The sequence below is a fragment of the Rhinolophus hipposideros genome, assembly GCF_964194185.1.
Source record: "Rhinolophus hipposideros genome assembly, chromosome: 2".
Lineage (NCBI taxonomy): Eukaryota > Metazoa > Chordata > Mammalia > Chiroptera > Rhinolophidae > Rhinolophus > Rhinolophus hipposideros.
The window spans coordinates 89,058,459-89,078,420 of record NC_138048.1 but is presented as its reverse complement, the minus strand read 5'-3'; the positions used below and the strand labels follow the sequence as shown (position 1 = coordinate 89,078,420).

At 40.9% G+C, this 19,962-nt stretch overlaps 1 long non-coding RNA gene across 1 annotated transcript in view; it reads right to left on the bottom strand.

Annotated features, from left to right (window-relative positions):
• Window positions 1–3,623: 3,623 nt before the first annotated feature.
• Window positions 3,624–19,962, bottom strand: part of LOC308488790 — a 73,744-nt gene continuing 57,405 nt past the window's right edge. Inside the window, exons 3-6 of the long non-coding RNA XR_013991953.1 lie at window positions 10,069–10,121; window positions 9,472–9,528; window positions 8,551–8,614; window positions 3,624–5,903 (exon numbers count right to left, since the gene is read on the bottom strand). This is a non-coding gene — a long non-coding RNA (uncharacterized lncRNA). The remainder of the gene's footprint in view (window positions 5,904–8,550; window positions 8,615–9,471; window positions 9,529–10,068; window positions 10,122–19,962) is intronic.

Sequence of the window (19,962 nt, the reverse complement as noted above, 5' to 3'; positions counted from 1 at the left end):
ATTTCTGCCTGAAAAAGATGAACACATGTTATTCCAAGAGTTCATCATAGTGATTTTTTTAAAACCAAAAAACCACCCAGAGAACATTTAAATTTGAGCAAATGGCTTCATGGTAAAAGACCAAAAAAATAAACTGTATTTACAAAATGTATGTCTTGATAACTAAGTCACTTGACTTACGTGGATATAAGCAAAAAAACAAACAAAAAAAAACCAGTTAAATGTTAGAGGATATTTAAATAATAAACTGATTTGACTATATTTTATCAGAAGTTATTCTTTCTGGCACTGTATCAGTTAGAATGAGCTTCAGCCACATCTAACCGAAACACCAAAATAACAGTGGCTGAAACAAAGGAATTTTATCTCTCTTTCACATAAAAGAAATCTAGATAGGCAATTCAGGGCTGATGCAGTGGTCCCATAATCATCAAGGACAAAGGTTCCTCCTCTCTTTTTCCTCAACATCTTAGCCATCCTAGGGTACTTTCCATCTGGAAGGTCATCCACATGGTCTAAGATGGTGGCTGCAGCTTCTGCCAACATGCCCAGTATGAAGAGGGAGGAGGAAAGGGGGTGCAACCCCTAACTGAGTGTGAGGGAAATATAATTAAAAACAAAATCATTCCCAATCCAGAAATCCTCTCCACAAAGGTAGTAGAGAAAGAAAACCCTATTATTATTGAATAAACATTAAATAAGAATGTGATACACATCACAGGCAATCTGATAATCAGAGATTGCAAAGACAAAGAGAAATCTCATCTTTCACCCACAAAGCCAGGCAGATACAACCCATTGCATACATGTTCTCAAGATAAATAATAATGAGTCCTAAAGTTAGAAGATTTGACAGCACCATTTTGTTTCATGTACTTCATCCTAAATTTACCTGGCAATTGAGGTGCCCATCTGTGTTAGTTAACTGACTTTATACAAAGGGAAAAACACACTTCTCATATATTTGTGACAGGAGGTAGTTTTACAAATTGGAGCCAGGTCAGCAAAAGTTAGGCTCCTACCTCCTGCTGACATTTGGGGATAGGACACTATTTTCCTTGGATGTTTACAAGGGAAGGAGATGATCCCTAAATTCTTGAGAAAAGCATTCCTGGGTTGAAAAACTGACCAAAGTCCCATCTAATTTTCAAAATAATTTACATACACTTTCAAAGAGAAGAGAAAGTACTTCCAATTACAAGTTTTTAAAGAAAATGCTCTAAGGAAAAGGGAAATCTCTTATTTTCAACAGGGAGAATTAAGACTCTTTTCATTTATATTTGTCCTTACACATGCCAACAGCCTTTAAGGGACCGTCCCAATTATAACAGCAACAAAAATTATAGAATACCTAAAAATTATCTTAACAAGAAATGAACAAAAACTGAAGGTAGAAAAAATTTAAACTTTTTGGACGACACAAAAGAAGAATTGATCGAAAGGAAATGCATACTTTGTAATAGTATGAGAAAAACTCGCCATCAGGGAGACATCCAAGATGGCAGAGTAGATAAACACTGCACCTGGGTTCTCCTGTGAGCACATTAAAATTACAACAGTCATACAAAAATCAACCTGGAGAACCATCTGAATTTTAGCTGAACAGAAGATACAAAGAAGACGGCATGTCAAGACTGGTAGGAAAGGCAAAGATGTGGAATGGGCTCCAAACCTGCGTGTGGCAGTTGAGAATCAAGACAGATATCTTGGCCACCTTGGTTCCCCCCGGAGGAGCAGGGGACCCCAGCCCCCCACCACTAGGCACCCCATCCAGAGTACTAGTGCTGGGAACAGGAGCCCCCACAACTGGCTATGAAAAACAGTGGGAATTCCGACTGTTTGGGTAGGATGGAAAGCTGTGGGAAACCCAGGCGTCCTCTTAAACAGTCTGCACACATGCACACAGACTTACTTGCTCACAAGCACTCACCTTGGGTTCCAGCGAAGGGACGGTGACTGAGGGCCTCGGAGACATATGGGATGGGGGGACAGATGGAAGTGTGTGGCTTCAGAAGTAAGACAGCATTTTCCTGGTGAGTGGGTCCACCTTTGTGCAGCCGGCAGGTGGGCACCATCTTTCTTGTGTTGAGCCCGCCCCCCCACAGGCCAAATCTGAATCTGATTGGTCTGGAGAGCTCCACTGCTCTGCCCTGTTGACTCAGCTGGGACCCCACCCCACCAAACTCACTCACTGCACTTTCTCCATAAGCAGCCAGCCCCACCCACATTGCCCTGTTTCTTAGAAAATTATACAGTACAAGTCCCCCAGGTGGGTCATGACTGGACTCAGTGTGCTCAGAGACTTTTGCAGAGTTGCTCCAGTCTCAGCACTGGCACCAAACCAGAATTTACATTAACCTGATGACCACAATTCTTCCCACTCTATAGAGACCCTGCCTCACCCATGGGATATAAAGTAAAGCATAAAGAATATGGTCAATGATGGTAATAACTATGTATAGTGCCAGTTGGGTACTACACTAGTTGGGGGATTCTTTCTTAAATTATATAAATGTCTAACCACTATGCTGTACACCTGAAACTAATATAAAAAAACACTGGAAGTCAACTGTAATTGGGGAAAAAAAGAGGAGGAATTGGAGTAAGAAGTTCAAATTTCCAGGTATAAAATAAGTCATGGGGATGTAATGTACAGCATAGGGAATATAGTCAATAATATTGTGGCAGCATGGTACGGTGTCAGATGGTTGCTGGGCTTATCATGGTGATCACTTCTTTAGGTATATAAATGTTGACTAACTGTGGTGTACCCCTGAAACTAATATAATATTGTATGTTGGCTATATTTTAATAAAACTCTTTCTGAAAAAGAAAAATGCCTATATTTTTCTAAAACATTTTTACACTTCATTATGTAAATGGCCAGTAGTAGAAGCCTCAGGTCTGAAGTCTATTGAATGTTTATCTGGGAAGCTCAGACTTCCAGTGTATGAGGAAGGGAACAGGTGTTTCATTTAGATATTTCCATTTAGTTAACATATTTACAATTTAGTAAAAGGGCTGCCTTTTAATCAAATGTGTTTACTTTCTCAATTCAATCAGATGGAGTCACATTGGCAGAACTGATTTTAAAAATATTTTATTTTGTTTCAATTGGCTAAGATTTGGCCAATTAAATCTTAGAATCTTCCCAGGATAACTTCTTTGAGATTTAAATTATGTGTGAAATAGGAAGGAAAGCTGCTCAGCATACACAGAATTCTGGCAATTGACCTAATTATTATATTTGGTAAAACAGAACCTTCTTCTCCTTAAGAACTGAGCTTCCATAGCCTCACTCACACATGTATAATTTTGTAACTGTTTCACAGAATTTCCCCAGACTACTCAATCTGATTGTCTTTCCACACAAATTTTTTATCCCTGAACTTTTGTTTTTTAAGCCAATGCAAAGCTTCATATGAAAAATGTGAATGCAGTAGGGGGCCTGTGCAGGGAGCAAACAGGGTGCTTGATGTGGTTTAGAAATAAATTATAGAAAATCACCCAGAAGCAAATTCTCCTTTGATTGGTCTTCCTTAGTTAGATAAGTAACTTAGGGTGAATGGGTCCATATGCGCGGCTGAAGGGCTCCAGAAGGTGAAAAATATGCTTTTGTTTTTCAAGCAAAGTTTTATTTCAAGGAAACAGCACGTAGCAAAGATGTCCCTTGGGAGGAAATGCATCTTGTTATGTCAAATATCCAGAGCTTCTGGGAGAGAAGGTGCCAATAGTCCCACTGGGCTCCCAGCGTCTTGAAGTGAGGCGTTGCCGGGTCAGCCTGGGTGGCCCTCCAGACAGTTATCAGGAGAGGAGGTTCAGTCTGACTGAGTAATATGGGGAAGGGCCATGGGGACTATGTACAAAAGAAGGAACTAGGAAGTTGGATTCCAAGCCTGCTACCTGCGTGCTTCAAGACACAGAACTCAGGCAGATGTTAATCACACAGAACAGACCATCTGAAGCGTATTGAGCAGAGATTCCACTGTAATGGCATTCCGGTAATTAAGCCTATTGCAAACTAGCCACAGGCTGTACCTTACCAAAGTTAAAGGTAAACCTGCCCCTATCCTTGTACCTTGCAGACGTTCCCCATACCAAGAAAGTTCCATGGAAACAGAACACCTATAAACCCTACCCTGCCGGCCGAGGTCTCTCTTCCACTGGCCGTTAGAGACTGCCAGTTGGTCTATGTGTGTGCGGTGGCCTTTCTTTCACTCTCTGCTAAATAAACTTACTTTCACTTTAAGGTCTGTATCAGCTCATGGTTGAATTCTTTCCTATATGAAGCCAGGAACCTCTTAGCCAGGAGCTTGATTGAGTTCCACTCCAGGGAATTCCCTTCACCAGTATCACAAGGATCTGGGATTTGTGAAGGAACTAGAACTGGTCGTTGGAGGAAGGGAAGTGCTGCTTTGAGCACCGTGTGCCGCTGACAAATCTGGTTTCAACAGTTGTGTTTGTGTTAAGCCTGTGAGTCGGGACCAAGAGGATTTACCAGTCTCTGACGGTGTTTGCAAAGCCTGGTGTTTACAAATATGACCAACCTGGCTGGAGTCCTTAAGCAACCTTGAGGGAGGGGGTCCTTAAGAAGGAGGTTCTAGACTTTTGATTGACAGGATGATTGGGTACTGGAGACACTAATTGAAAAATAAGATGATGCAGCCATCTGCCCCTAGTTTGGAGGCGGCAATGCAAATTTGAAAACATCCTACCTGAACATCTGAAATTTTGTTTCGTATGTCAGCTCACTGACAATCCACTCACTCAGCTGACTGTGGTTTTTCGTTTCCCAAGTAGTGGGAAAGGGTCAAAGTCAAATGCCTTCGGGTATGAGGCTGGGAAAATAATTGTGTCGTAGGATAAGCAATGCTTGAGACGGGGAAAAGTGAACAGTGCACCTCTATTCTTCCAAGGGCATCCATACACAATGATATTTTAAAATCTGAGCTCATTAAGACAAAGAAAAAAATATGATAAGTCTGTAGGCTGAATTCAGTATCTACCTCAACTGCCACTTTGATACCCTACAACTTCATTGTACCTAGAACCTGTTTTAATTTATTCAAATGTTTCTGCTCCCCCAAGGTCACTACGGAAAACGTTGAAAGAATCCTATAAAGAGAGATCGCTTTATTGAGCCACAACTCAGTTCCAATCTCTAGTTCCTAAACCCAGAGATGGCTAAGACAAGTCCCTTCCCAGACACATTTGGTACTGTCGGCACAATTTGTTTAGTTTCCTGTCTCCAGCCCCCTCATGTCATCAGGGATGCTTCTCTGTTTATGCAACACTGTTGGATAAACCCAATCTTACCTTCTTTAAAGCCAGGTGTTTGCAAAATATGTAGAATACTCATTTTAAGTAACAGAACCCCATTCATAGTGCTGCCTGCTCTTCCCTACGGACATCTCACCCTCTTTGTGCCTCCTGCCCCTGGACACCCAGAAACCCTGACTTACAGTCTCTGACTCTGCCTGTTGTACCACGTACGCAGCAGAGTTCCTGGCACCTTGCGTGCTTTTCATATACTGAATGATCTCAGTTGAGTTCTGTTGGTGTGGAATTCTGGTTAATGTTCCTGATTTTTCTCTCTGTGAGTCTCTTGAGACGGACGTGAATCTTTGGACATGAAACCCATTCGACCGAGACCTAGTTTCATGGTCTCTGAACCTGGCCTCTCATTTGGTTGGAAAATTTGTCTTTGATCTTCCTTTCTGGAAGCAGCGTACCCTTCCCTGCCTTCTTTTCCCCATGAACAGATGTTTCTACACTAAGATGCAATTTCTTTTCTGCACTCTCAGCTCCTCAAGCTTGCAGTTGGTCCTCGTTCTTCTCCATTTGTCCCATCTTCTTATTCCTCGTAATTCCCCTGATATTTTTGAAGGTAGCTTTCTGTAAAGCTGCGTTTAGAAAGGCAAAGAATTTGGAGAGTAAAATAGAATAGTAAAAGATATACACTGGGGGAAAGTTAATCCCTACCATCCATGAAAAAAGGGTGAAACACCAATAGGAAGACTTTTTTTTTTAAGGAGGGCCCAGCTCACAGTGGCCCAGGTGGGGATCGAACCAACAACCTTGATGTTATCAGCACCACGCTCTAACCAATTGAGCTAACCGGTCACCCCAATAGGAAGATTTTGGCTGCAGAATAAAAGCCCTTCCTAGATCCAACTTATTTCCCCCACTCTGTCCCCCCACATTGTTAGTCTTCAAATTATCTTTTTTTCATATGATTATCTGTATGATTATATGGTTATGTGATAGACCATTTTTGGCCACTTAGTGACTTTCATTCTTAGATAAGAAGCTGCTCTCTATTTATCCTCTCTAAAGATGTATTTCCTGTGTGATTTCACTCTGAGTTTTTCATTTAATTAATGAAATCCATTCTCATTCCTGTAGCCATAGGACCTTTCTAACCACCTGTACATTCACTTTCTCCAATGCAAGCACTTCTTTCCTTTCTCACCCATTTATTTCTCACTAAATCCCCAAAAGACACAATGATTAAGGCTCAACAGACATTTCATTTAGGAATATTTTTTTAAACATAAATTACCTAATTAAACACCATCTACTTCTAAATCTTCTTTCTAAATATATGTTGAGCTTTAGGGGTGGGTGCAGTGAAAAAGAAAAGTCAAACTCAAAATAACTCCCAGATATCGTAATTTCACATAGTTTTCCTTTGGCAAAGTTCTAAAATTACAACACTTTGTAAATATGGGACGAAGGCCACTCTCAGAGTCCAGTCAATTAAGCTTTGTTCACTTTTGACTTGATTGCTATACTATGCCTACCATAATAGTCTATTTTGATTGTTTCAGAAGTGAAACATTTCTTAACAATCACAATTCATTGTGTTACTAAGTGAATATGAATAGGATATGAACACAAAGAGTGCTGGAAACGCAGGCAATTCTCATTCTTCCCAAATCACCATCCTCCGACCTCAAGTCAGCTCTTTAATACACTTTTCACATGACCATTGTTATGTGATGATTTGATACCAAGGTGGAAGGGATAACCTACCTATTCAACCTTTCCTGGACAAATTCTACCCTATGAATTCCTAAAATGAAACATTTAGAGTTCCAGTTTGGACTGTACCAAGTATGTCCACATTCCTAGAGTTATGAAACTCAACTCTGCTCTAGCATCAAGACAAGAGGAGGGACAAGATGGGTTAGTGCTGGCAGTGGGGGCTAAGAAAGGGGGAGCTGGCAGGCCTGTAGAGGCCTGGGTACGAGAGACCACAGGACTTGTCAACTGGACCAACAGAATAAGGAAGTTCCTGACGTGGGCGAGAAATGAACTCCATGGCAGCCACAAAACAGGAAGTGTACATAAAGGGTGTTTGTAGAACGCATAAGCAAGAGAATGTACCTCTATTTAACTTTAAATACTTGTTGTGAAATAGCTGGGGACTTTTCTAAGAAGAAAACTGTAATTGCTTGCTATTGCTGGAAACTGCCTTGCCAGTGGTCTGGCATCGTGGGAATTTGCCTGGCTTTGTGTGGCTGCCACCCAAAACTGGTAACCACTAAGTCAAAGTTAAATATAAGCTAAAATTAAATTACTTCCCTCCGTTGTTTATGTATTTCGGCTGAATGAGGACATTTTAGCAATGATTTTATATTCATTAGGAGGATGGAATGTCACATAGCAAGTCAATCATACTCATAATGAAAACAACAAGACATTATGCTATGTTTTTCCACAATCCCCTATGTTCAGTTGGAATAAAATATAGGATCTCTAGTGACGTAACACTAAATAGATGTAAATGCACTTCATCCCTCAATGTGCATAGACATCGATGGCAGAAATCCGTGAGCTGTGTTCAGTAACTTCCAAAGAACAACATCCAAATGTATAGCTACAAAAGCAAATTTTTCATGATTAAACATAAAGCATTTTTTTATAACTGAAAACTATTCTTCCAGAAATAACCAAGGAAAAATACATAGTATTTTCAAAGGGAAGCTAATCATGATGAACACTCACAGAAATGGAGGGTGGGAGAGTATGTTAAGTGCAGACTTGTCAGAAACCTGAACATAGAGTGTGTTGAAGGGAAGAAATAGATCAGTGATTCTAAATCTTTTTGGAATCTCTACCTACAGTGATCACATTTTTTGCTGCAAGATTTATTCCATCCTCTGAAAGCATGCAGTCTCCCACAGTTGGTACAGTTACTATTGGGTATCAGTTAAAGAATATAACTATGTATATGGGCATATAAGAAAACCAAGGTTGTTATCGTATAGCCAGTGATTCTCTGTAAGTAATCCCAGGCATGCTTAACTGTCCACATAGGAATCATAACACATTCAACCATACCACCCACCCCTCCTACGGTGGGCTGTTACTTAGGAAAAGAAAGGATGGAGAAAATTAAATTCTGAGCATTATATTGAGTAGAAATTTTCCCATAGGTTGCAGCTATTTTGGAGTATAATGCAGAAAAATTATCAATAATATTTGTATAGCGAAATGTTTTTTGCACTAAAAAGACCCTCGGTGTTAGACCCTTCCACCACTTACTTGCCATATTTTGTTTTGCAAATGGAAATCTTCTATTCCTCAGTAATGCAATCCATGGAGGGTTCTAAGATATATGAGATATATGTTTCTTTGAAATAGTTAAGAAATGTACTCATTTACAAAACACAGAAAAGCCTACAAGCAATCACCAAAGAGGATGGTTTGTTAAAGGAGAAGTTGAGGGTTCTTTGGACAAACAGTAGACGCCCAACTTAAACTGACAGAAGAGAAAAGGTCAGGGAGATTTTCCTGAGGGTAGAATGGCGGCAGGAGATCCTAAAGGGTGAGAAAGAAGGGATTTTGAAAGTGTTGAGTGAAGGCCCTGAGGAGAGAGAACAAGAGCAAGGCAAGTCCTAGGACTGAAAGAAATGGTTGCAATAGAGAGACAGAAGGAAGGACAAGGGAGAAAAAGCAAGGAGACAGTGAATAAGAACAGGGTGGAAATGCCAAAGATCTGGCTGGAAAAATAAGGGTAGACCAGATTTAGCAAGGCTAGACCCATGTTTCCAGGGGTGTTTTCCAGGAATTTTGATTTTTTTCCCCCTCAGGTTGAAAAAAATGAAGCCACTTATAGACTTAAACAATGTGGAACTGATGCAAAGAGAATCATATCTTAGCTGCATTGGAGATTATGAATTAGTCCAGGAGCAAAGTGGTAGCGGAGTGTCAGACTAGAAAAGTGGTCGTGTCAGACCCTGCCAGTGGAGACAGAAAGAATTGGATGAAACTGAGATATGTTTAAGAAGCAGACTCACCATAACATGGGGAAGACTGGGTTGTGAGGGTGAAAGATGAGGGAGTGGGGTGGGGGAGGGAATGGAGATATAGGGAAATACTAGTGCTCAACAAGGAGATTAACAGAGGGGTGCCAGGTATAGAGAGAGAAAGACGGGTGTTGACAAAGATCATGCTGAAATATACCACGTATCCTCTGAGATGTTTTCTTTATGGGCCCAGACAAGATTTCCAGGGATGGACCTTAGAAAAAAGATAAGAGCAGAGAGTTATGGATGGGTTAGATTTGATCGTTTAGCTGAAAAAACTTTTTGAAGAATGGACCCTGCACTTTAGTCAAAATTAGGTCCTTCCCAGTCATAGTTTTCTCTATTTGGATATTTGTTTGTTTTTTAGTATAGGGCTGTGTGTGTGTGTGTGTGTGTGTGTGTGTATTCTGATGGGAATTTTGTATAACCAAGACTTTTTATAGCCAGAAAAGAAATCACATAGTAAATATTTTTGTAATTCTAATACCAGCCAAAATGGATAACTTTACTTGCAATATTAAAAAACAACATTGCGTAGCAGGCTCTTGCCCAGGACTTGCTCAGCTTTAAAAGGAAATACGAAAAGAAATACGTGGGTTAATTCCTGTCCCCATCAATATATTGCTTTGCCCTTATTGTGTCTGCAGAGTCACACTCCTTAGGTCAGCATCCAAGGAAATTCATTCCGTTTTTTCCTCAAGATCCTAATTTCATGGAATCTTACCTTTTTTTCTTACCTATAATTGGCATTTACCTTTCTAATGTTCTTCTCTCCCTCTGGTCCTCTGCATTTTCCTCCCTCTTTCTCTAAATAAACAAACAGACAAACAAACTAATAAATAAATAGAACCCTCCAATGTGCTGAGGGTTTGCAGATGGATAGATTTGTTCAATTTGGCACTGGAGCTGTCAATAAAGAGTTTTTCTAAAATAGACTATTTTCAGTTCAACTAGACTAGATGCCCATTCCACTGGACACTGTCCTTTCTGCCATCAAGTTCCAGACCCATAACCTAATGCTTTTTAGACATCTTTTCAGGATAAATAGAATGAACAGTAAAAGGGGAACTTGGGCCCATTCAGAGGTATAAGGAGAGAGAAAGGAGGCTGAATACATTCTTGCCATTCCCAAATGTACCTCCTAGGACTAATGTACAAAATTCTATTCTGCCCCTGGAGCATACAAGCTAGAACAATAGTTAGAGCTGATGAGGCAATCAAATTGAAATAAAGGGGTTATTCTCTCTCTCTCTCTCTTTCTCTCTCTCTCTCTCTCTCTCTCTCTCTCAATCTCTCTCTCTCCTTCATTTCTTTCTATACTACATTATCTTTTTCATTAAAAATAAAATCCCGAAACCCACAGCCTATACCTGGCAGTAACTCCTCAAGACTGTTATGGTCATAAAAAATAAGGAAAGACTTAAAAAATGTCCAGACCAGAGAGACCAAAAGATATGGGCAGTAATGCAATATTGTCCTCTGGATGGGATCCTGGGACAGAAAAAAAAAGACAATCGTGGGAAAACTAGTGATAATCAAATAAAGTCTGGCTTTATAGTAATGAACCAATGTTGGCTTCTTAGTTTTGTCAAACGTGCCACAGGAATATAAAATGTTAACATCAGGGGAAACTGTCTGAGTACACGAATTTTATACTTATGTTGCTATTTTCCTGTTAATCTAAGCTTATTTCAAAATAAAAAGTTTATTAAAAATAAAAAAATTTTTAAAACCTTCATCTTATCTTCTCCCTCCTAATAGCAGTAATACCCGTCTATAAATACTATTTTATATCACACACCGTGTCCTACTCCAATCTGTATTATGTCATTTATATTCAGAGCAGCCACACGCATAGGCAGACTTGGTATTATTGGTCCATTTGACACCTGAGGAAACAGAAGGAGAGAGGTGGTGACAGGCCACCTTTCACTGTGTTGGTTATGGTGAGACTAAGCTATCTTTAAAAGAAAACCTTAAAAACAGAGTGGCTCCACCCTTATTTTTTGAGATATAATTGACATCTAACATTGTATAAGTTTAACATTTGAGACATTTCTATGTTGCAATATGATTACACCATGGTATTAGCTAACGCCTCTTCAGAAAAACGTTTAATTACTCATTTCTCTTTTGTGTAACAGTCTAGAGACAGTATGAAATTGTCTGAGGATCCAGGCTCCGTCTGTTGTGTTCCCTTTGGGTTTTGCCCCCAGCAGGCCCATGCAGGCTCACTAATGTCACACCTGCATCCCAGCCCAGGGGAAAGAGGAAAAAAGGACGGGCAGGCAGGCCACTTCTTCTCGTTAAGAATATCATATCGGACGGATAGTGGATGGGGGGAGGGAGGTTCACAGTGTGAGGAATATAAATGATGAACGTCTAAGTATTACCTTGTCTTGTACACCTGAAACTAATAAATTAAAAAAAAACTGAAACAATAAAAAAAAAAAAAAGAATATCATGTGGAATGGGCCACACCATTTGTATGGGCAACCCATTGGTCAAAGCTTAGTCATATGGCTACACCTTACCTAAAGGGAGGCTGGGGAATTATGGTCCAGCTGGAAGTCTATACCTGAGAACTGGCACTGAAAGGAAGAAAAGGGGAGGGAATTTGGAGGATAATTAACCAAATCTGCCATGACCACTAGGCTCTTTAGAAGTGGAACAGGGGCTTTAATCAAGGTTTTCTGATTTCAAGCTTGGTGCTACTATTCCTATTACCTGTTGAATATACATTTGTACTCTCTATTCGTCTATACATAAATGGAAAACAGAATAAATTCAGCTAATTTTTGTTTTACCTGTCACTATCTTTTTTCGTACCTAAATTTACCACTTAATAAAAACACTGACTTACTAGACATTATCCTCTGGGTCACATCCTCTATTGTTTCTATATTTTGTAACATCAGCGTAAATGTGTGTTTTCTGGAATGCACATCCAGAGTAGTACTGGCTTTCACTCTTCTCTTAAAGCTAGAGAAAAACTGAAGTACCAGACAGATGGCAGAAGAGCATTCCGCTGTTGTGTGCTGCATGTCCTGTTTTGCAGGCTGCCATGTGACCTTAGTAAAACTATTTATCGGACCTTTTATCTCCAGGATCAAATCCAGATTTTTATGGAACCTAAAGATTGTATGTGATTTGGAGACCTTCTTTAAGAAAAACACACAATTCCTAATCCAAATTACGTATGAAAATTAGTACTTATTTATAGTGTGAAATGAAATCATAGCCAAAAAAAAATTTTAAAGCTGACAAATATCACAAACTCCTGAATAATAAGATATTTTTAGGCTGCCTCACATGCCACTATATATTTGGCTGCACACTCTTTGACAATCTTTTTTATATGATGCCAGTTTTGTGATATTTTTCTAAAGCAAACAAAAAAATTATTCTTTTCCTAACACACTTAATGGAAATTTGTTTTTCTTTTGTTCATAGTTGGGATCCATAAAAAAGCCAACATCACACTCAGTTTTACTTAAAGCTGTTTGTATTACTGCTATTGGTTTTGCCTTACAAACATGGCAGTTATGATATATTCGATTTTGTGGGATTCCCATCAAAAATGGAAGAAACATAGAGTTAATGATACGTGCTCCATTATCAAGTATATTCCTGACTGCAGGGAATTTCCACTTCAAAAACAACTGAATCCTCTCTGCTTACAATTTTTTGTTGTTGTTGAAATTTTTGTATTTTTATTGGGCTTCATCCACTTTTAAAGATTTTTTTTTTTAGAGCAGTTTTAGGTTGACAACAAAATTGTGAGAGAAAGGTAGAGATTTCTCATATACCCCTTGCCCCACATATGCACAGCCTCCTCCTTTATAAACATCATCACCAGAATGGTACATTTTTACCAAGCATGAACGTACATTGACATATCATAATCACCCCAAATCCTTCATTTACATTATGGTTCACTCTTGGTATTGCACATTCTACAGGTTTGGACAAATGTATAATGGCACGTATCCATCATTATAATATCATAAAGAGTATTTTCACTGTCCTGAAAAATCCTGTGCTGACTATTCACCTCCTACCTCTTCCCCACTCCTGGTAACCACTGATCTTTGTATTGTCTCCATAGTTTTGCCTTTTTCAGAATCTCATACAGTTAAAATCATACAGTATGATTGGCTTTTTTGATTGGCTTCTTTCACTTAACAATATGCATTTAAGTTTCCTCCATGTCTTTTTATGGTCTCCTTATAATTGTATACATCCAATGACTGAAAAATATTTCCCCCAAATTAGCTTCTAACAACCTTCGTTTCAAGTCTTCTTTCTTCTTTGCTGTCCACTGGCCCAGGCACCATTGGAATTAGAGATTGAGTTGGGGGAGAGGAGCACCAGAGGGCACATCTAGGAAGCTATGCCCAACCCTGGAACAGCAATCAATAACCTAATCATACATGGAGTTGACCAAGACCCCCCCCCCCGAAATGTATTCTACCTCACCCCATCTAAATGCGTCCTCAGCGCAACTTCCCTCAGCCAGTTTCCAAAAACGCCTCAATGTCCCCCAACATGAGGTAAAGCAGAGAAATGAGATGGCAGAGAGAAGGATGGCAGAGAAATGAGAAGTCAGAAAGAGACAGCAGTAACCTGAAGATTGTGGTTCCTCTTGTAAAAGGTACAGAAATAGGTGACAAAGTAGTCACATTGTCTGGCTCCTCCCAGAGCCTGTGGTAGTGAACCAAACCACCCTGAACCTTAAGCTTCTTTGCTTCATAACAACTCTGCCTCCTTTTTCTCACACGTAAAATAGGGATGATACTGGCCCAGCTTATTGAAAGGCTTGAGAGAGGAAGATACACGTAATCACTTTGAGAATGAAAGGCTCCTGGGGACGTAGCTACACACACACCTGACACTGGGAACTTTATGCAGGATCTGCCTCCAAACCTATTGTCGTGCAGGGGACCTTGCTCGCTGCGCCATTTGTCGTGCAGGGCAGCCTGAGGGGTCTCTGCTCCCGCTCCCCACATAAGAACGCAGGATATGGTGAGGCCAAACAGGAACACCCATGGAGCCATAAGTAGGGGAGTCAAACCAATATATTCTCGCTGGCGGCTGGGCTGGAGACACAGGAAGCAGAATCTACATAATCTGCAACCCGCCGTCCTAACAGCAGTCCGCGCTTGCCAGCCACCATCCTCTAGCCCCCATTCTCTTTCTCTGCTAGCGTAGCCACAGCAGTTATATTAGTGGCCAACAGCTTACGGGTTACAGCTGACGGCCAACTAGCCACAGCTAATGGCCATCTGATCACAGTTAATGGCCATTTACTATCCGAGCCAGCACCTTTCTATGTGAGGCCGAGAGCCTGGAAACTGCTTTTTGGGGCTTTGTCCCCACACCTATCATCTCAGTGAATGCAAAAATGAGTATCTTTCTGGTTTCTTTTCATCTGTGCTTGCTTTCTTTTCCTTTCATCCTCACTTTTACATTCATTCTAGTATCTCCTTCCCCCTACTTGCTTGCATACTTTTCTTTTTGCCATGTTTTATTTCCTGCTTTTTCTGTTCCCTCCTTTTCCCTCTCCCTAGCCCTTTTCCTTCCCCTCAGCCCCCAATTCCTGTGATTTGTGTCCACTTACGTAGCTGCTCCCATCCCTTTTTCTAAGCAGCTTTCCATAGCTTTAAAACCTACAGATAGATGCTGGGATAGCCATCAGCCTAGGAGAGGCAGGCAGCTGTGTGATGCCTCACTCTCCAGATGGGATTTCAGGGTGACTCTGTCTGATCACCAGGCTCGACTTATGAAATACAACCACTCATGAAATTCATGGCAGGCAAACTCCCTGCACGACATGGGACAACATCTTGATAGATGGGCCAGCGGTGATGGATGGCTCCTCTCTTACGTTTAGTCCACGAATGTTGGTTCATGAGTTTCCTGCAGCAGGGACTGAGTTGTTCCAGAGACAAGATAATAACACTCATTTGGGAGCTGGGCTCTGGGCTTATTGCCTGCTTGCAGATATCACCCTCCTCATTCAGTAAAGCAAATTATTACTGACAATGTAAGATTTTAGTTCATTTCAGTGCTTTTTAAATTAAACAGACAGCCTGGTGTGTGGATCGAGATTTCTAGCACTGTAAAAAAAAAAAATTCTCTCCTAAAGTACGGACAAACATGGAATTAAAATAAAGGGAAGATTTACATATAGAAGATTAATAATCCTGCTTGTCAGATGTTTGTTCTTTTGGGGAAATAACTATTATAGCTCCCTGTAATCTTAATCCTGAGTAGTTACTTTTTTTTTTTAAATACATTCCCTTTTTTAGTATTAGGAAATGAATCTGAAATCTGAATATCAAAAAGATTGGGTGACTCGAATGTGCCTGATTAACATTATCTCATTAGTCCTCATGATGCTCTTGAAAGAGGAATGCAATGTGTTTTTATCTCCATTTTACAGAATGTGAAAACAAGCTGTCTCAAAGCTCTTTAACAGCTTAAGATCACAGTGGCTCAGTCACATCGTCAGAAATAAAAGCCAGCGTTTTTAACAAGAAGGACTGTAACAATCAGAAACACAGCAAGTCTGCGTTTGCTGATGAGAAATTTCATCTGAAGCTGAATTGAGCAGGAATAAAGTTGTCACAGCTGGTGATTTTATACGTTTAGGAAACTTTCAATCCAAAAACCTGCAATAAAACATGTAGCCCCTGCTTGATCTTGTACATTACACCAAAGATATGGACCAAACAAATTCCTACAAAGACAATCTTATTCTTCTCCACTTCTTTCATTTACAAAATTCACAAGTTTTTCCTACAAAAACAGAATAATCAGGAGACACCAGTTGAAAAAGAAGTTGCAATGCAGAGTTCAAGAGTTTGTAAGAAGACAGTCAAGTATCTTGGTAATTGGACCGGTAACTTCTAAGTCTTCTGCTTCCTGGTCCTGAAACTGACACTGAAAAGTATGAATAATTGTAACAGGCCCATCTACATGGAACAGACATGGCTAAAAGTCACCCCTGAATCCCCAGTGTTTGGCTTAGCCTAATAAGCAGGTATTTCATGCATAATTATTGACTGTGAAGGGGGAGGAGATATGAATAATCAATGATATTCAAATGCGCTGCTATTACTCTGCCCAACACATTTCCACCTGCAGAAGATCTTATTGTTCCTGGAGTAGTATTTCAGGTACTTTCTACTACCTAGTGCTTTTCTAATTAAGAGACCTCTTCCATCTCCCTTCAACAAAGAGAATTTCCCATCTCTAGGAATACCAAGTTTTCACCTGTATAACTGGCATCATCTCACTTGTCCATTTTTATTGAGCACAATAATCACCTGGGGTGCATGAAGATTCGTCGGCCTCCAGCAACTTTGATTCAGATGGGAGGGCAGGAGTCAGCATTTGAACAAGAATCCCAGGGGATTTTGATACAGGCACTCCAACTCCACTCAGAGGGGAAAAAAAGCTTCCTATGAAGCCCTATTCCACAGATAAAGAAATTGAGGTTGTCGTGCAGGGAACCCTGCTCGCTGCACCATTTGTCACGCAGGGCGTCCGGAGGGGTCTCTGCTCCCGCTCCCCACATAAGAACGCAGGACATGGTGAGGCCAAAAAGGAACACCCACGGAGCCATAGGTAGGGAAGTCATACCACTATGGTCTCACTGGAGGCTGGGTTTACACGACGTGCAACCTGCGGTCCGCTTTGCTGCCAACCGACCAGCTCTCCTCGACTCTCCTTACTCTCCTTCTTCACTCTCCTCGGCTCCCCTCCATAGCCACGGCAGTTATATCAGTGGCCAATGGCTCAATGGCTACAGCTGATGGTCAACCAGCCACAGCTGACGGCCATCCACTATCTGAGCCAGCACCTCTCCACATGAGGCCAAGAGCCTGGAAACTGCTTTCTGGGGCTCTGTCCCCACAGAGGTTCAGAAAAGTTTCTTGCCCAAGGCAACTAATTCATCCATTCCATCCTTCAGTCATTTGATAAATACCTATTCTGAGTGTAGATCCTCATGCACTATTGGTTTGTGCAGGATTGGAGCCTGATCTGGTCCCCAATCCATTGCTATTTCTACTCTGCCTGCTTCCAGGTATTATGAAAATTCCAAACAATAAAACAATACCCCAGACGGGCTGGGGTTGCACACAGGAAAGGCTTCATGGAGCAGGCAGAATATGGATAGAATTCTTCCTGTCAAGACGAAGATAAGGGGATTGGGCCAGCGAAGATATTAGTAATGGTACAATGGCTTGTGTCCAGAACGGCCTGATGAATCCAGAATACCAGATAAGTGAGGCAAAGAAGGCACAGGGTGACATAGCTCAGGGATCCTGTAGGCACATTCCAGGAGACCTCAGAGTCTTACCCCCTGTATCTCCCGGGAAGTTCTCACTGCCACATTCAAGTTTGTTGGGATCCCCAGTGGGAAGAGGAGAATCCCACCTGCCCTCCCTACCTGAGCCCCCCTACCCAAGTACCCTTGAGTCTATAGTATCAGTAGCTTTGTTCTGAGCACCTCTCTTCCTCCTAGCTTTCCAGTGGAAAGAACCTCTTCTTCACTAACAACTTACTGGTACCGAAAGATAGGGAAATGAGATGGAAAGGGCTGCACACAAAAACTAGACAAGAAGTATAAATATGACCTGGGATAAATCCTCAGGATGCTGGAGCCTCGTGAGGGAGGCGAAACATTCACCAAGATTGGTAAGCATGGAGTGATTTCGCAGGACACTTTGGTTCTCAGCCCAGGCTGCATGTTAGAATCACCTAAGGAGCTCTGAAAAAATACCGTTGCCTTGGCACCCCCAGGACCAATGACATCCGGAGCTCTAAGGCAAAGCCCAGACACCAGGGCATTTTAACAGATCACCAGGTGGTTCTGATGTACATCCAGGGTTGCGAACCACTGATCTAATAAGGCAGAGCTTAAAGATAACAAATGCAGTTTAAATGTGCTGGAGCCTATGAGGTGACATCCAGATGGCTTTAAACACAGTGATTTCAACCTGTGACTACGAGGTCAAGCAAGAGAGGCTAAAGTAATCCAAAGAACAGGTTAAGGTGTGAGCCAGCCCAGCTCAGGGAGTAACACCAGGGTTCTTGCCTGTGGAGGACCTGAGTAGGAAGCCACCGTGTGCCACTCCAGAGAAGTTGATTTTATAAACAAACAATTAAATACATCTATTATTATGCCCATTTCTCAAATAAGGAAACTGAGTCATGCAGAGGTTAAAATTGCCCAAAGCTCTTACTAGGGCATTTGCTCAAAATAAATACATGAACATTAAATGGATTTGGATGAAAGCAATCAATAGAGTATGCTTAGTTGAATTTAGAGGACATTGCCATTTTTGTAGGTCAAAAAGAGTTGAATATAAAGAATTCCACATGGCTTATTCTAACAAATTCCCACCCGATCTTGTCTTTAGGTGTGTTTCTTATTCAATTATTACTGCTCAACTGTTTATACAGAAAGTCTAATGGTATCTTGGCTTGGTATTCCACGGGAACCTTTTTCTAAATACTAATTCCAACATACCAGAGTTGTCTACGAGTTCTGACAATTGAGTTTGCAAACTCATCCTAGAAAAAGTGCTACATACCTCACTGATGAATATCACTACAGTCACCTTTGAAGTACTCCCCTTGGGAAGCTATGCACCAGCGCCAGTGCCTAGTCCACCCTTCAAAGCAATTTTGGAACTCTTTTTCTGGAATGGCCAGCAGAGCTGCTGTCGTATTACCCTTGATGTCCTGAATGGCATCAAAATGTCTTCCTTTCAATATTTCCTTTATCTTTGGGTAAAGAAAAAAGTCATTGGGGGCCAGATCAGGTGAGTAGGTTGGGTGTCCCAATACAGTTATTTGTTTACTGGCTAAAAACTCCCTCACAGACAGTGCTGTGTGAGCTGGTGCATTGTCGTGATGCACGAGCCAAGAATTGTTGGAGAAAAGTTCAAGTCGTCTTTTTCACACAGCCTTTTCAGCACTTCCAAATAGTAAACTTGGTTAACTTTTTGTCCAGTTGGTACAATTCATAATGAAAAATCCCTCTGATATCAAAAAGGGTTAGTAACATCATTGCAACAAATTCACGAACTTAATTTTCCCACCTTTGTCTATTCATGTTATGAAATATCTGTGTTTCTATGTGTCTGATATCAGCAATCAGTTCCACTTGATAAAGTGTTTAAACCAAAAGAAGCAAAGTAAATTACTCTCCCTTACAACAAAATCAGATTAATAAACCTTTTATAGGGCTATGAGCCTCAGCATGACGAATAGAGCTTGACTGGCCAGCTTTCAGGTTTCTGTGAGAACAAGGGCAAAGCTTGCAGCAAAGTAACAGAAACCAAGCCTGTGACGTTACTCTCTAACTTTTTTAACAAAAGCAGGGAAGAAGAGCAAATGTTCTCCCCTCTGAATTTTCTGGGTATCAGAATACCCTAGAGGACACTACGCTGGCTCTACCATTGGTCCAGTAAGTCAGACTATGCCAAAGAAAGTTTAATTTCATTGTCATCCTTTTAATTCCAAACAGGATGCCATTTTTCACTGAGCCTCGAGCCTCACCAGATTGCTCCGAGTAAACTCCATGAGGCCAAGACCACCTCTGTCTTATTCAGCATGTGATTACCAGTGCCTG